A 16,136-nucleotide genomic window follows, 5' to 3' on the forward strand; every position below is an offset into this window, starting at 1 on the left:
AATTGGCTTGTGAGTTGCTTGTTGGCTAGTTTTTGGCCTGTAGCTTGTTGCTTGTGTTTTTTTATCGGCCCCCGGCAAGCAGGGGCAAGAGGGGGAGAGAGTCAGGGGTGCACAGCAGGCCCACCACAGTCCCAGACTGCATGCCGGGGGCAGGGCCGGATTAATGCAGGGGCTTTAGGGGTTGCAGCCCAGGGTCTTGGGCCAAGGGGAGGCCTGCGGGACGGATGGGGCCCGTTGCTTCTTTTCATCCAGCCCGTGGCAAGTTTCCACGCTGAGGGCCGGTCACGGGTCCCCGAGCCTCGCCCACTCAGCCCCGGCCCCACCCCCACCCCCACCCCCACGGGGCTGGAGCCGCGAGTGCTGTCATGCCCCTCTTGCCTAGAGGCCGCAGGAGTTCAGGGGCAAGGGCAGGGGAGGGGACGCACACACACACTCAGCACTGCTGCCACGCACAGTGACGCACACACATGCTATAGCTGGACTGGAGCCAAAATCACCCAATTCAAGCTTTCATTCTGATTGGCTGGGAGCCAATCAAAAAACAAGAAACTACAAGCTACTGTAAAAGCCCTGAAAGCCAAAAAGCTAGCCAACACGCAACGCACGAGCCAATTCAGCCTAAAACAAGCCCAATTTCTGCTTAGTTTCCATGGATTTGACAACTCTTGGGGATCCTGCCTTAGCCCCGCTGTGCCACTGACCAGGAGCTGCCCAAGATAAGCGCCTTCTGGCTGGAGCCTGCACCCCCTCCTGCACCCCAACCCCCTGCCCCAGCCCAGAGCCCCCTCCTACACCCAAACTTCCTCCCAGACCCCGCACCTCCACCTGCACCCCAACCCCCGTCCCAACCCTGAGCCCCTTCCTGTACCCAAACTCCCACCCAGAGCCCACACCCCGAACCTCCTGCTGCAACCCAACCCCATCCCATCCCTGGCCCCACCCCAGAGCCCACCACCCAGCTGGAACTGCACCCCCTCCCAGACCCCTGCCCCAGCCCTGAGCCCACTCCCACACTTCAAACCCTCAGGGGCCCCATAAAATCGGATAGCCCTGGGCCCACAGGAGAGTTAATCTGGCTCTGGCCAGTGTGATCTAGTCACATAGAGTATTGGGGTTCTCAGGGGTTGGCTTGTTTTGAAATGGGATTAGCTTGATTTTTGGCTTATTGTGAAAGTCGGGGTGCTTATTGACCGCGTGAAAGTTGGCAACTGTGTTCATTTTCTGTAGTGCCCTTTCACTGCACCTTCTAGTAGTAACTCGCTCGCTCCGCACAGCCCAGCCCACAGCCTCCAGGACCCACCCATGCAGTGCGTTGCTTTCGAAAAACGACGGACTCTAAACCACCGTCCCACAGAACCCAGCCCCGGGGGAAGCATTGCAGCAGAGGCCCGAATGGCGGAACGGTAACTTACGTCAAGGCTCCGCTGTCTGCTCTCACCGGCTCCACTGTGTCTCCAGCATAACGGCTCCCCTTCGGCCGGGGTGCTGTTACCGGGAAACCAGAGAAACATTCTGCATTCTCGCTCCTGCTGCTGCTGAGCAACCGTGCACGCTGCTGCGAAGGGAACCTCAGAAGGCCAGGGTATTTCCCAGTGGAGTCGAGCAAGCTTGTGGGATCAAAACCGCCTCCCTGGTGGGAATTCTTTTTCTCCTCAAGGTTGACGACTGGTATTTTAAATTCCAACCTGATTGTTTTGTTTTTGTTTGGAATACTGATCTGTTAAAACACACTAGACAGTTGGACACACTCCCAGGAGCTATTCTGCATCCCAAGGAGCGACAGCCTGTCCTTTGTATATTGAATGCACATAACACCTTGTGCAAAGTTGACAGCCTATTTCTCCCTGCTGTCAGAGTTCAATATTTGCAAACAGATAACACCCCGGAAAATTACACTCTCAATAATTTAAACTCTTCGGATCAAAGACTGTCTTTGTTTTTGAACCTGATACGGCACCTAGCAGATCATAAATAATCATTAAATAATAACTTAGTGCTCATGTAATTGTGGGCTATTAGGCCTGGCTTGAGCCAGGCACTGTGTGGGCAGATGCACTGCAAGCTCTTATGTAATATGACTCAATGACAGCACAGTGCAAGTTAATTTTTAGCACAGTGATACACTGTGTCAGAGATACACTGGTAACATAACAGGGGTTTATATTTACAGAGGCGTGGAGCAGAGCAAGGGCCCTGGTCCCATGGTATACTTACTTGATAGATATAATGGCATCACAATGGTTAAACTTAACACCCACCTTCAGCATACTCTATGCGCATGATGCCACATAACAGAGGTTAATATCTGCTGGTTTGTGAAGGCGTGCTTCCATGGTGGGATCATTCCAAGCACATTTCTAAACACTTTATTAATATATAATTATTAAGCTTTCCATCTAAGACACTCCAATACTATAGTGCTGGAGGCCATGAATTCTAAATAGATCAATAAATAACTAGACTAGTAGTATTTAACTGCTATAAAAGTATCACTTATTACTAAACTATAAGGAGTACGGTGGCACCTTAAAGACTAACAGTTTTATTTGAGCATAAGCTTTCGTGGGTAAAAACCTCACTTCTTCAGTGGGGTTTTTACCCATGAAAGCTTATGCTCAAATAAAACTGTTAGTCTTTAAGGTGCCACCAGTCTCCTTGTTGTTTTTGTGGATACAGACTAACACGGCTACCCCCGATACTTGTCACTTATTACTGATCATCTTACTACTACAATACAAAAGGCATCATGATTATAAAGTATTTATTTTACAGAATACTTCTGGAAGGCACAACAATGAATTATGAACACAGGGAGCAACCACAACACAGAATTTAAAGAGATACAGGCCGCCAACAAATATTACAATATAAGAATATGAACAGGGAAGAACTGAGAATGGGCCCAGTGCTGTGAAGATGAATGCGCAGAACCCTTGCAGAATCAGGCATAGTTTTTGGGGAAGGAGCTGAGGCGAAGGGTGAAATCCTAGTCCCATTGATTTCAATGGCAAAACTCTGCTTGACCTCAATTGGCCAGGATTTCACCCTAAACGTTTTAGAAGTCATTTGAAAGTACATGTACAGAAATAATATATTACATAGCAGAAAAGAATCTATAGAGAGAGTTTGTTACACCAAAAAAGAGGCAAAAAATAGAAAATGGATGGAATCAGGAAGAGGCAACACACAAAAAGAACTGAATGGAAAAGAAGTGTGCAGTGGCTAGCAAACAAAATGTTTGGATTTAGGTATGAAGTTTGGAAAACATGGAAACAAGATGGGCCAAGCAAAAGTGTGGAATCAAAATTGTGAACTCCATGTAAATTTGACTCAGTAGTCAGGTAAGCTGATGCAGCAGTGAGAGAACAGGTGAAACAGGATGGGCTGTGGAATCCATTCCACGTAAGGCAAGAGCGACCACCTCTAGGACACCCATCTGTTTAACCTCAGGTTTCCCATATCAGTTATAGTTGCTTGAACATCTGTGTGTGCTCCTGGCAAGGGTGATGTCGAAATAATGTTAATACCTGTGTATTAATCCTCAGAGGGTGCTCAGAAGCCTGAGCAAAGTCCCAGTCTGATCCAAGCGCTCATGCTGTTAACATAAGCATTGTGCTGCCTTCTCCTGACAAACCAGGTAACTGAAAGCTCACTGAACACTGCACCCAGCACTGATTTTTTCTCTCTACCTCAGAGAACAGGCATATGGTGGTTCTCATGGCCAATACCGTTTCTACAATTTCGCACACAGCAGTCCAGATGCCCTTCCAAGGCATTGTAGTATTTACACACATGGGATCCGTGAGGCAATTGGATCTGCTAATAGTTTGGAATAAACCTGAAACTGTCCGTCTGTGCCCAGAATTGATGTCTCCCAGCTGGCAATGCTGTACATGGCCACAGAGCCAGCTAAAGCAACATAATTTTTTAAATCATGCTCAACTTAGGCACCGACCAACTTCAAAACATCCAATATCCTTCGGCTGATTCCCTATTCCTCAAACTATGTTTGTTTAAAGAGTAAAGCAGCTGAAGCAGTCTTTTCAGAATGACTGTTAGTGCCACAAGGCTTTTGTTTGCGGCAAACACCACATTGGGCTGCCAGGAAACCAGACCCACTGTTACATATTTTATAGATATTATCATTCCAAAACATGTTCACGATGCACGTTTCTAATGTTGAACGTCTTATTTAAAACAGAGACATTCACATTGCTAGTCCCACTTGCTTTAGTTTCACACTGTTGTTGAATAATATGTATTCATAATAAGGTAAATAATATGAATAATATGTATTCGTAATAAGGTAAATTCACAGAGGGCCCATACTAGGCTACACACACACCACACAAGCCCTGAAGGCATAATTCAGGGATTCAGAGCTCAATCCAAGTATCAACGTAGATGGAAGGAGCGAATCTTCCCTCTAGACTATAGAGCTGTTCCATGGAGGCTGCTTTAGCCCAATGGCACAAGACTCCATGGCCCCAGTGTCTCCACATCCTGGACTGGAGGATGTGCATGCAAGTGGAGCCTCTGGCCCCTCCCCTTTCCACAGCCCCACTGCTCCCCTGCCCAGCCAAATTCAGCCCCAAGAGGCTGCTAAGGCAATGTTCCATGGCTGAAATGTGAGGACTGCTGTCTGACTGTCTTACCCAGATTATTATTAGCCATCACTGTGGTATCTGACCACCATGGATGTATGCTTTCCTTTGGGGCTGAAGTAGGACTTCAGCAGAAGCTATGCCTTTTTAAAATCAGGTGCAATTTGGCCCTGATTGCCTTTTATTGAGTCGGACAAAATGGAACGAGATTCCATATTTACACAGTTCTGCCTATAAGTCTATGAAAAGAAATAAGAATACAATTCTTAGGTCATTAATATACTTCTGATCATCTAAAACTGCCAAAGAACCCTCTCAGGGATCTTTTCTAGTACAGCAACTAAGAACCTCCTTCAGCAGGGGCTTACTGTCAGGGGTAGCTATGTTATCTATGTTATGTTGTGCAAAGACATGGGGGAGAGCTGAAACTCCTTGTGTGGCCCACAGAAAAGTCAGGCACAAACGCAGTCCTTAGGCTCAGGGAAGGATGGAGCACTTTGCAGGGCTAGGCTCTAGGATCAGACCTGTGAAGGAAAGCTCAACCTGGCTGTTTATAGTGCAAGTATCTGCAGTTCTCCTCATTGTTTTAATGGACCTTAAGCTATGGAAGCCTCAGCCAGGGCAGGAGTGGAGGAGGGGCTGTACTAGGTGCAAAGTGCCAACTTGTTGCAACAGCAATGGGGCGGAGCTACTTGCCTGAGACCTGGGAAAATCTTGGTGATAGCAGAAGTCCTCCTGGGACAATTTCATGACTTTGGACAACATTTCTACTTGGAGTGGGATCAGCAGAGGCTGCAGGAGTATGCGGCATTCTGTAAAGGTGAAGTATCAAGTGGCAACATAAGTTCTCCGTTGGTTCTGAGTTTTAGCGTGCAAACTATGCTTGTAAATTTGTGTATGAAAATTGCAAAAAAGTCACGGTCTTTGGATTATATAGAGTAGATGGGGCTCAAATATGTTCCATATTTTCTTAGAAATTGTAAAGTCACCATTTAAATTGTAAGAAGCACTCTGGTTTTTTTCATGGTTTGTTACACACTACGCTGGCAAGTTTACCTTGACTGTGGCCCTGAAGGGTGGGATTTTAGTAATATCACTGGCAGTAGAGTTAGGCCAATGGTGAGTGCCTTCAAAAATTCTATCCTAAATTCTTTTTTAGGATAGAAAAAAACAGAGCTTTCCTTCACAGTTGTGTGTGTTAATAACTAGGGTAGTTGGGTCTGTTGCCTGTTATTCTGGTGATTGGGGTTATTTGCTGTTTTTTTAAGAGGACTGTTTGAGATATGAAATGGCTTATGAACATCATCCTGCCAAGTGCTGAGCACCTCTTGCAAATAATACTGAGTGCTTCCTTCTGGTTCCACTGAAGTCACTGAGACTGATGTGCTGATCACGTTGCAAGACTGAGCCATATACATTCATAGCCTTTAAGGCCAGAAAGGACCACTGTGATCATTGCATCCGAGCACTACATCCGAGGGTGCTAAAGGAGTTGGCGGATGTGATTGCAGAGTCATTGGCCATTATCTTTGAAAACTCATGGCGATAGGGCAAGGTCCTGGATGACTGGAAAAAGGCTAATGTAGTGTCCATCTTTAAAAAAGGGAAGGAGGAGGATCCGGGGAACTATAGGCCAGTCAGCCTCACCTCAGTCCCTGGAAAAATCATGGAACAGGTCCTCAAGGAATCAATTCTCAAGCACTTAGAGGAGAGGAAAGTGATCAGGAACAGTCAGCATGGATTCACCAAGGGTAAGTCATGCCTGACTAACCTAATTGCCTTCTATGATGAGATAACGGGCTCTGTCGATGAGGGGAAAGCGGTGGACGTGTTATTCCTTGACTTTAGCAAAGCTTTTGACACGGTCTCCCACAGTATTCTTGTCAGCAAGTTAAAGAAGTATGGGCTGGATGAATGCACTATAAGGTGGACAGAAAGCTGGCTAGATCGTTAGGCTTAACAGGTAGTGATCAATGGCTCCATGTCTAGTTGGCAGCCGGTATCAAGCGGAGTGCCCCAAGGGTCGGTCCTGGGGCCAGTTTTGTTCAGTATCTTCATTAATCATCTGGAGGATGGCATGGATTGCACCCTCAGCAAGTTTGCAGATGACATTAAACTGGGAGGAGAGGTAGATACATTGGATGGTAGGGATAGAATACAGAGGGACCTAAACAAATTAGAGGATTGGGCCAAAAGAAATCTGATGAGGTTCAAAAAGGACAAGTGCAGAGTCATGCACTTAGGAAGGAAGAATCCCATGTACTGCTACAGACTAGGGACCGAGTGGCTAGGCAGCAGTTCTGCAGAAAAGGACCTAGGGTTCCGGTGGATGAGAAGCTGGATATGAGTCAGCAGTGTGTCCTTGTTGCCAAGAAGGCTAACGGCATTTTGGGCTGTATAAGTAGGAGCATTGCCAGCAGATTGAGGGATGTGATCATTCCCCTCTATTCGGCATTGGTGATGGTGAGGCCTCATCTGGAGTACTGTGTCCATCCACACTACAAGAAGGATGTGGAAAAATTGGAAAGAGTCCAGAGGAGGGCAACAAAAATGATTAGGGGGCTGAAGCACATGACTTATGAGGAGAGGCTGAGGGAACTGGGATTGTCTAGACTGTGGAAGAGAAGAATGAGGGGGGGATTTGATAGCTGCTTTAACTACCTGAAGGAGGGGTTCTAGACTGTTCTCAGTGGTACCAGATGACAGAACAAGGAGTAATAGTCACAAGTTGCAATGGGGGAGGTTTAGGTTGGATGTTAGGAAAAACTTTTTCACTAGGAGGGTGGGGAAGCACTGGAATGGGTTACCTAGGGAGGTGGTGGAATCTCCTTTCTTAGAGGTTTTTAAGGTCAGGCTTGACAAAGCCCTGGCTGGGATGATTTAGTTGGGGATTAGGTCCTGCTTTGAGCAGGGGTTTGGACTAGATGACTTCCTGAGGTCCCTTCCAACCCTGATATTCTACGATTCTATGATCACCTAGTCTGACCTGTTGTATAACATAGACCATAGAACTGCCCCCAAAATAATTCCTAGACTGTATCTGTTAGAAAAAACATGTAATCTTGATTTAAAAATTATCAGTCTTGAAGACTCCACCATGAATCTTGGTACATTGTGCCAATGATTAATTACTCTCACCATTAAAAAACTATACCTTATTTCCAATCAGGGGTAGCCTTGTTATCTAAGTGTTACACGGGTAAACTGTTTTGAAGTTCTGTAGTGTTCAAACTTACATGTCATCTCTTTCTGATATTTCAGTTGGTGATCCTTCACTTCCTATCCTACACTATTGTGCAATATATCTAGTCCTGTTAAAAAACTATCATGGTCAACCCCACAGACAGCTTTATGTCATCACAAGTGATCCCTGTATATAATCTCTAAAAATGTCACATGGTCTCTCTGTATGAGCAAAGACACTGTATATAAAAAAGCTGGAATTCTCCGGGTGAGATTCCGTGCTGTACCTCTAAGGGGTGCAACACAGAATTCACAGCTCAGCACTGAAGCACTTTTGAAAATCCCACAAGCTGCTTAAGCACCTAACTCCCATTAATTTCAATGAGAGTTAGGGACCCTGCCACTTTTGAAAATCCCACTAGGCGCCTATCTGCATCTTTAGGTGCCTGAATATCTTTAAAAATCTGACCCTCGGTGACTTGTCCAAGGTCACACAGGAACTCTGTATGGAACAGAGACTTAAACCCAGATCTCCCAAGCACTTAACTCAAATCGAAATGAAGACATCAAGCAGGATTCTTCACAAAATCCCATGCATTTTATGTCAACTATCTTGTGCCCATAATTTGTCACCTATTCCTTTCCCAAGCCAATCCATACTGCTAACAATAATTGTCAAGTGAGGTGATTATTTACTGTTTAGTCACTAACAGGCACCAATACAGGACTTTACCTGCCCTTAAAAGTGGGCATTGAGGGAAGGGTGGAATCTCCTTGGAAACTAGGCAAATCACGTTCAAGTTCCACTTTACTTTCATTAAGATTGATCTGATGATCTGTGGTATTTCTGGTCTGCCTATTCCCCACAGTATTTGGACACTGATGGTAATATTTTCAAAAGTGCCTAGCAGATGCTTGAAGTCCCTCTGGTACGAGTGAAAATTTTACCCCGAGACTTGGAAACTTGGGCTCTTTTCTGGACCCATAGTTTTGATTTATTGCTGCAAGATGCTGTTAGTGTAAAAACAGTGTAATTAGAGGTAGTTCTCTGTGAATAATGTACTGAATCAACAGCCATTTTCGCTGTATTCTCTCACGGGTGTTCAGGTGCTGTGACTGCAAAGATTACCTAGACCTTCCAGTAATCTTAGAACATAAAGGAAAATTACTTACCTGCTGTAATTCAGCTTTTCCAAAGGTGTCATTTGACTGGATTCCTATTGTTGGGTTTCAAGTTTCCAGTGTGAGACAAGAGGGCACTCTTGTTGTTCTCAACAGACTTTTGACTTTCAAGCACCAAGTGGTGTTCTGTGTATATACCAGACACCAGGACCTTCTAACATGTATCCCTTGGGTTTCTTCATGAGCAGGAAGCCAAGAGCTCCCTCATCTCCAAACAGTATTTATGCCTGATATAAACTTTCCTAAGACAAAATGAGCAGAAAGTTACTGAAATTCAGCTTCCCAACTCTGAGGGGAATGAAGGTGTGGGTGAGCAGTCAAGTAATATTTTCAGAGAAGCTCTCTGAAGATACCTGGGGAACTCCTGGCTCTGTTGAAGACACTGGTAGTTTTGTCAGACTTAAATGGCACCAAGATTTCATCCCCCATGTTGACTTGGATACCTATATTGGAACCTGATCCCAAGTTCATGAAATGATCCCCCCCAGTAGCTTCAATGGGTTTTGCATCAGGGCCTTGGAAACTAAAATGTTCAAAGGAAGTATCCACAAAGCAGTACATTCTCTAACTTATAAGGGGGTAAGAAAAATTCAGAGGCATTTTTGTAAGTCTCAAGAAACCCCTTTCATCAAACAGGAGGTAAAAGAGTTGGAGAAAATATTACTGGGTGGGTAGCAAACAGTCACTGGCATGCAATGTTCTCTGCAATGTAAGAGCAACTACATTGCCTGTACTGCAAGAAGGAAAACATGAAAAGAGCAAAGGACGTGCTCTATTGCCACCAATTTGAGAAGCTGGATCAAATAGTAACCAATTGGTCCAGAATACTAGTTCTTACCAACAATAAAAAAATTGGTGGAAAGGACCAGGTTAATAAAGAATTTGCAGAAACATTGTCCTTGTGCAAACGTGTTGGGATAGGGGAAAATGTCAAACTAGGATGAGAAAACCTTTGTCCTACACACAGGTCAAATCTCAGCACAGTTAATGTATTAGAACATTGGTCTTGAGGTTGAAACAATCCACAGTTAGATAAAAGGAGCTGAGTCTAGAAGGAAAAGGGAAGGGGTTTGTTTCCCTAAGGAATTCGGAAACAAACTTCAAAACACCCTAAGTGAAGGTGGAAAAAGACAAGCTACAATATGTCCAAAATAGCCTCTGAAATATCTCTGAAGGAGGCACTCAACTCCAGCACAGCATCAAAACTAACTGCATGAGTGAGAAAGACAATGCTCCTCCCCTCAGAAGAGCTGAGGCTGTTGATGTGCTCAGGACTGAGGAGTCCCACATGCCATATCAACACACCATAGCTGACAGAGAACTGAAATTCCCTTATCAACCCCGATTTCAAAGTCCTAGTTGGTTATGAAGTTGAAGGGCTAAGAAAGAAATCGGTTCTCCAAGCAATCTACTGGGAACAGGGCACTGAAAAAAGGATACAGAGCACTGTCCAAGTGGAACTGAGGTCTGCAGAACTGGACCTGGCCTCTATGGCAGCAGTTCCAGCAAGGAGCTCCTTTGACAAACTCAATAAAAAAAAAAAGGAACTGGAGGGGAACATTACACAGTTGGGATTTTCATGCTTTTTAAGTGTGTGGACCCAAATCAAAATAGACATTGTTTCATGGATCATCTCCCTTTGATTCAGGACATCATGGATCTCCCTTCCCCCTCCACATACTATCAATCACATAAAATTCTTGTACCAACTATAGCAATTGCTTACATGGAAAAATAACATAAAGAGATAATGTACGTATTTGTATTAGTTATCTAATGCAAGGCAAGAGCTGAAAACAGAGGGAGCCAACAGCATCTGACCAGCCAGTTCTCCACTGATCACTAGTGAGTGCCCTGTGTTCAGTGCGTGGTCTTTTGAAAACTGTTCAGGAGGGCACTGAGGCACCTACTCTAATGTCTTGAAGGGTCAAAAACCATTGAGAGAGATGAGAGTTCCTGCCACTCATGCTGGAACTTTGCTACTTAAAAGTAAGAGTCCAGTCACCATGGTATCTTTAGATGTATTTTTATTATAGTGATCACCATTAAAAAGTCAATGTTTCCCCATAGCTACCCACCATCCTATACCCGAAATAACACATTTCCCTGCACATACAACAAGAAATCTCAGTTACTATGGGCGAATGTTGATTTTTAATGGCAGCTACAGATGAATCTCATTTTGACAGAAGCATATATAAAATCACCTGTTGTATTGAAATTAACTCATCCATGTTATTTTCTACAATTGTCAATACTACCCCACATGATCACATGCTAACCCAATAGAAGGCTCTTTGGAGCAAGGATTTGTTTGTATAGCATCAAGCAGAATCCCCGTCTGGAACGTCTGAGTACTACTGTTATATAAATAGTAATAAAAGGAGGAGTGGCAGAATTATAGGTACTGTAATAAGGTGCATTCATATTGTCTTTTTTTAAATCTGTAATTTTGTCTAGCCATTTCTACCGTGAGGTTTGTCTTAGCACACCTAGCTCTTCCTGGGAACAAACCTTTTCTCTCAAAGTTAGATGTACCTGTGTGGCTCATGAAAAACAGGGTTTGGAGCATAAGAGTTCTGAAGGAAACCCATGTAAAGAAACTATTCTAACAATACTAATTTTTTGCCCCCTTTCCTCCTCATCACTGTGCCTAGACAAAAAGGGCCACAAATCTTTTCAAGCAACATATATGTAGTTCCAAGGTGCTGGAAATAGATGGATTGTAAATGTACTCAATTAAATTTAATTGTGAACTAAAAAGGATAGCCCAGATCCTCAGCATGGAAATCAATGTAGCTCTGGCAATTTACACCAGCTGAGGATCTGATTGTAATTTTAATATTTAACATACAGCAAGACATATTTTGTTACAGAAAATAGCTGCAACAGCAGACGTTTGGAAAAATGCACCTTAACTGATAAGTTGTCACATGTACAGAAAATCAAATGTTGATCTTTTTCATGGATTCCATTGCCTTTTGTTCTTATTTCTCCTTGTATTTTACTTGTAGTGGATCAACAAACATACACACAGATCCACAAGAAGTCCCTCTCCCTCTCCCCCACTCACAACAACACCAAAAAATGAACATAGAAAATATTAAAAAACTCTGTATTCAGTAATATTCACACCAAAGTGTATGGATATGTATATATCCATTAAAATTATGAACATTTCTAAATATATTTTATGTATCATACATATATTTATATGTATAATTACATATCCACAGAAGTTGTCTTGCTGTGCTAAAGCCAGCAATTAAAGCAGAAACAGGTTTCACAACAGGACACCCATATATGCATATGTACTGGCTGTTTGGTTTGTTAATTTATTTACAGCTTAACTATATCATAATAAATGATTACTGCTCTATTGTACAAACATAATAGTAAAGGTTGTTTGTTTTTTAAATACAAAGACTGCAAATGAATACATGAAAAAATACACACCATGTACAGTATTTATAATTTATAAATGCAAAGGTAAGACCTCTTTAAATTATTGCACTTGCATTTTTTTTACAAAGAAGATAGTTTATATGTGTCATATATATAAAATCAATTTTTCAGCTCACTAGATGTCATAAAGTTGAACGTTGTTATCTTGAAGTTTTTTCTTCTTCACAGAACTGCCCCCCCACCCCTCGAATTTTGAATATACATGGATCTACTCTACAAACCAGTTTGATCTACCCTGCAAACTGGTTGATTACTAACTTTTTCAGTTTTTGACAGAGCATACACCCAAATTACAATCGAGCACAGTTTTTGGTCAGCAAGCAGACAAAAAATAGTTGTGATGTGCCTTTGCTAGATTGGGATACATAACCTAAAATTTGAATATGAGTATCCTTATAGGAGAGTATAGAAAGTCACTTACTCTCCTTAGAATGAACAATTTACTGCACCATTTCACAGAATGGCAACTATATCACAGTGTTTTAGGCAAATGCATTTCTTCAAGAAGGTTGCAACTGTCTGAACAGGTAAGGGACTTGAGTATTTCTTTTAGATAAATAATGCTCTATGTTGCCCTTACAATTTTAACACTAAGTGGCCTGAACACAGTAACAGCAAGAGACTGATTAGCTAGTACAAATATTTCTACTTCAAAATTTGCAATCCATACAGATTATTTAAAACACACCTAAGTACTGTGTACTGCGTGCCATATGAAAATGTAAGTGCCACACTGCATGCCTCCGAGAATCTAATTAACATATTTGAGAATGTGCTCCCATTTAAAAAAAAAGCAGTACATTATTCTAATGTAATGCTTCTACCATGCTACAATTTATAACAGTGTAGCTGCAATGTGCTGACCCATTACAGTAGAATATTGCACTATCTGACAAAAATTCTTAATGTGATTACCGCAGTAATGGAGTTTCCAGCAAAGCTTTTATAGAATATACAGTATATTAAGTGAAAGCTAAAATGGCTAATACCATCCTGTGTCAACCACTTTTCACAGGTTGGCTATGTTTTCCGTATTCATTATGTTCCAGGTATTGTTTCAAGATGCATCAGCAGGAGCTATGGCTGAATACGCATCCTTCTCAAATTCAGCTTCTTACACCTACTCAAAAGAATGCTCAAATATGGCTTGAAATAGTCCCTTTTTTCTATTGTTTTGTTTAGAAGGGAAAAGATCATTAAAACTTTAATAAAAACAGTGCTCTTTTGGGAATAAAAACTATACATTTTACAAGACTTCTAGGAAAAATGTCTGTGCCAATTTTTAAAAAGTTCTTATTCATTTTGTGTGACTACATTTTTAAAGAGACAAAAACTCAGCTGACATTTGACCACAAAAATGGTTGTGTCAGATGTTTAGTTGTTCTATTTGCCAGCGCAAGTATAAATTTTTGGACAACCAAATATTCAACATGGACCTGAGTCATGACATTCAAATGCAGACTCAAACTTCTTCTTAGATTAGGGTTTTCAGTTCTGGGATACTGATTTGGGTTTACTTCTGTCAAACACCTGGATGCCTAAAATTGCCCTCACTAAATTAGTCTATAGGACAAATAGATGCAACTTAGAAAATTTTGCCCATTAAGACTATTATTTTTGTTGTTGCCTAAAATATAGGTAGGCTTTGTCCGTATGGTTTTACTCTTTTCCCCTGCCTTACTCCGGAGGAGAAGAAAGGGGGTGGGGGGACTGTATTAACTCTAATGGAACTTTAACAAACTATTTTAAGTGGTTTAGGTTACTCAAAATGTCAAGTACCAATATGGTTGTCTCATCACATTAATAGAACTATTTATTGCAACTTTGCTTAATTCGTTAGGGAAATATTTAAAGCACCTATATGATACTGCCAAGCATTTTCAGTGACGACTCATGATTTAGTTAATTTAGATTTTACAGTCACTGACTGGAAATCAGACAAACTTTCTGTGAAATGAATATAGCATGTGACAAGGAATATTTTGCAACACTGACAAGACCAGCAAATAGAGGGAGAAGGGGACAGTAATAACAGACATGCTTGAGCCATGAAAGAGATTTTCAATATGAGTTGTTTTGGGTATCTCACAGATATACAGACAGACTGTATTTGAGGCCACCACTGTGAAGTTTCTACATAAATCAGTAACTCTGTGTCCCAAGTTCTTTGCTTGCAGTCACGCAGGCTGCGTATGAATTGCGTTATTTAAACCAGAACTGATAAGGAATAAAGTAGAGGACACACTTACGTCGATCTTGTTTGTTTAGTTTGATAAAATTGCATCCTTATAATTTTTTTTCATTCCCAAAAAATTCACTGGTGACTATGCAGAGAATAACAGCATTTAGTATTGGCAAAGCAAATTGAGCGTTGCATGGATGCTGCTAGATATCCTTGGTCCCCTGTATGATTCAGATCTGAACTTCAAATAAAAAGATTTGATCAAGATACCCCAAATCTAACCCTACATGGTATTTTATGTACTGCAAAGGCTTATGTATACGTTATGTGATTACAGATCACAAACATATACTGGTTTGTGCTCAACCAGAACAGAAGGCAAAGCTCTTCAGGGACCCAGACATTTTAATAAAAACAAATAATAAGATGCATGCTTATTAGATCAATACAGTTCAGTAAACAAGAGATACTACCTATTGCCTTTAACTGCTGACCGTACTACTTCTTTGTATTTATACTACACGGTAGTGCTGTCACTGAACCACTTCAAGACTTGCCTATCTGCAAGCAGGTAAGAAGAGTTGATTAATAGAACGTAGGCGCGGTGGCGCAGATTACACAAATGCAGGGTTGCTACCGACCAGGGTATAGACAAAATGTACTATATACTGAAAGTTTATTTTATTTTTAAAAAGAAAGATTCAGGGTCAAATTCTGTATATTGAAAGTACACCCTTTGCAACCACATTAAAATCAAAAGGGTTGCATAGAGAGCATAAGGCCCAAAACTGCAAACTGTTATACATGTGCTTAATGTTAAGCACATGCATAATTGTTTGCAGGATCAGAGCCCTATATCAGCACAGAATTTCTTCCACAGAGTTTCAGTTTTCTGAATCAGTTATTTTTCTGCTTAGTTAGGTAGCTCTAAACTTGGAAATGTTTGCTGAACTAGAAAAAAAAGCAAACATAAAAAAGGTAAATGGCTTCCCTTTTTTTTTTTTTTTTTTGGTAGTAGAAAACATACAGTACTGGTGAGCAACATAAAAGCTAGTCAAAGAAAAATACTTTCCTTTTATTGTGATGGTACCGCAGTAATGCCTAGTATACCTGACTTTTCTGACAAGGCTCCTACTTCCAGCAGAAAGTACTGTATGTTAAACATGTCTCTCTAATATTTTCTAAAATATGACTCACCACGAAAAATATTAGCATGACCACTTGACATATAGCTAGCTAGGCAGGCAGATCTCTGCTATTACATTCAAACTTTAGCCCGTCATTTTAGTCAATGTTGATAAAAAGGTCCAGCCTGAAATTATATAAGCCTGCATCTTTCCTTACTGGAGATAAATATCCAGTACTTCCAGTGTATGAATGGATGAGCTCTCTAGCTTTTCACATAATTACAAAAAACCGAAACACAGCCAGTGCTTTCAACATTTAACTTGAGAAATATAACAGTTGCTCTGTGATACCTAATAGAATTTTTGGAGCCTTGAACCTAGAAGTTGATTTTC

This window comes from Eretmochelys imbricata, chromosome 3 (assembly GCF_965152235.1).
Source record: "Eretmochelys imbricata isolate rEreImb1 chromosome 3, rEreImb1.hap1, whole genome shotgun sequence".
In the NCBI taxonomy this organism is placed as follows: domain Eukaryota; kingdom Metazoa; phylum Chordata; order Testudines; family Cheloniidae; genus Eretmochelys; species Eretmochelys imbricata.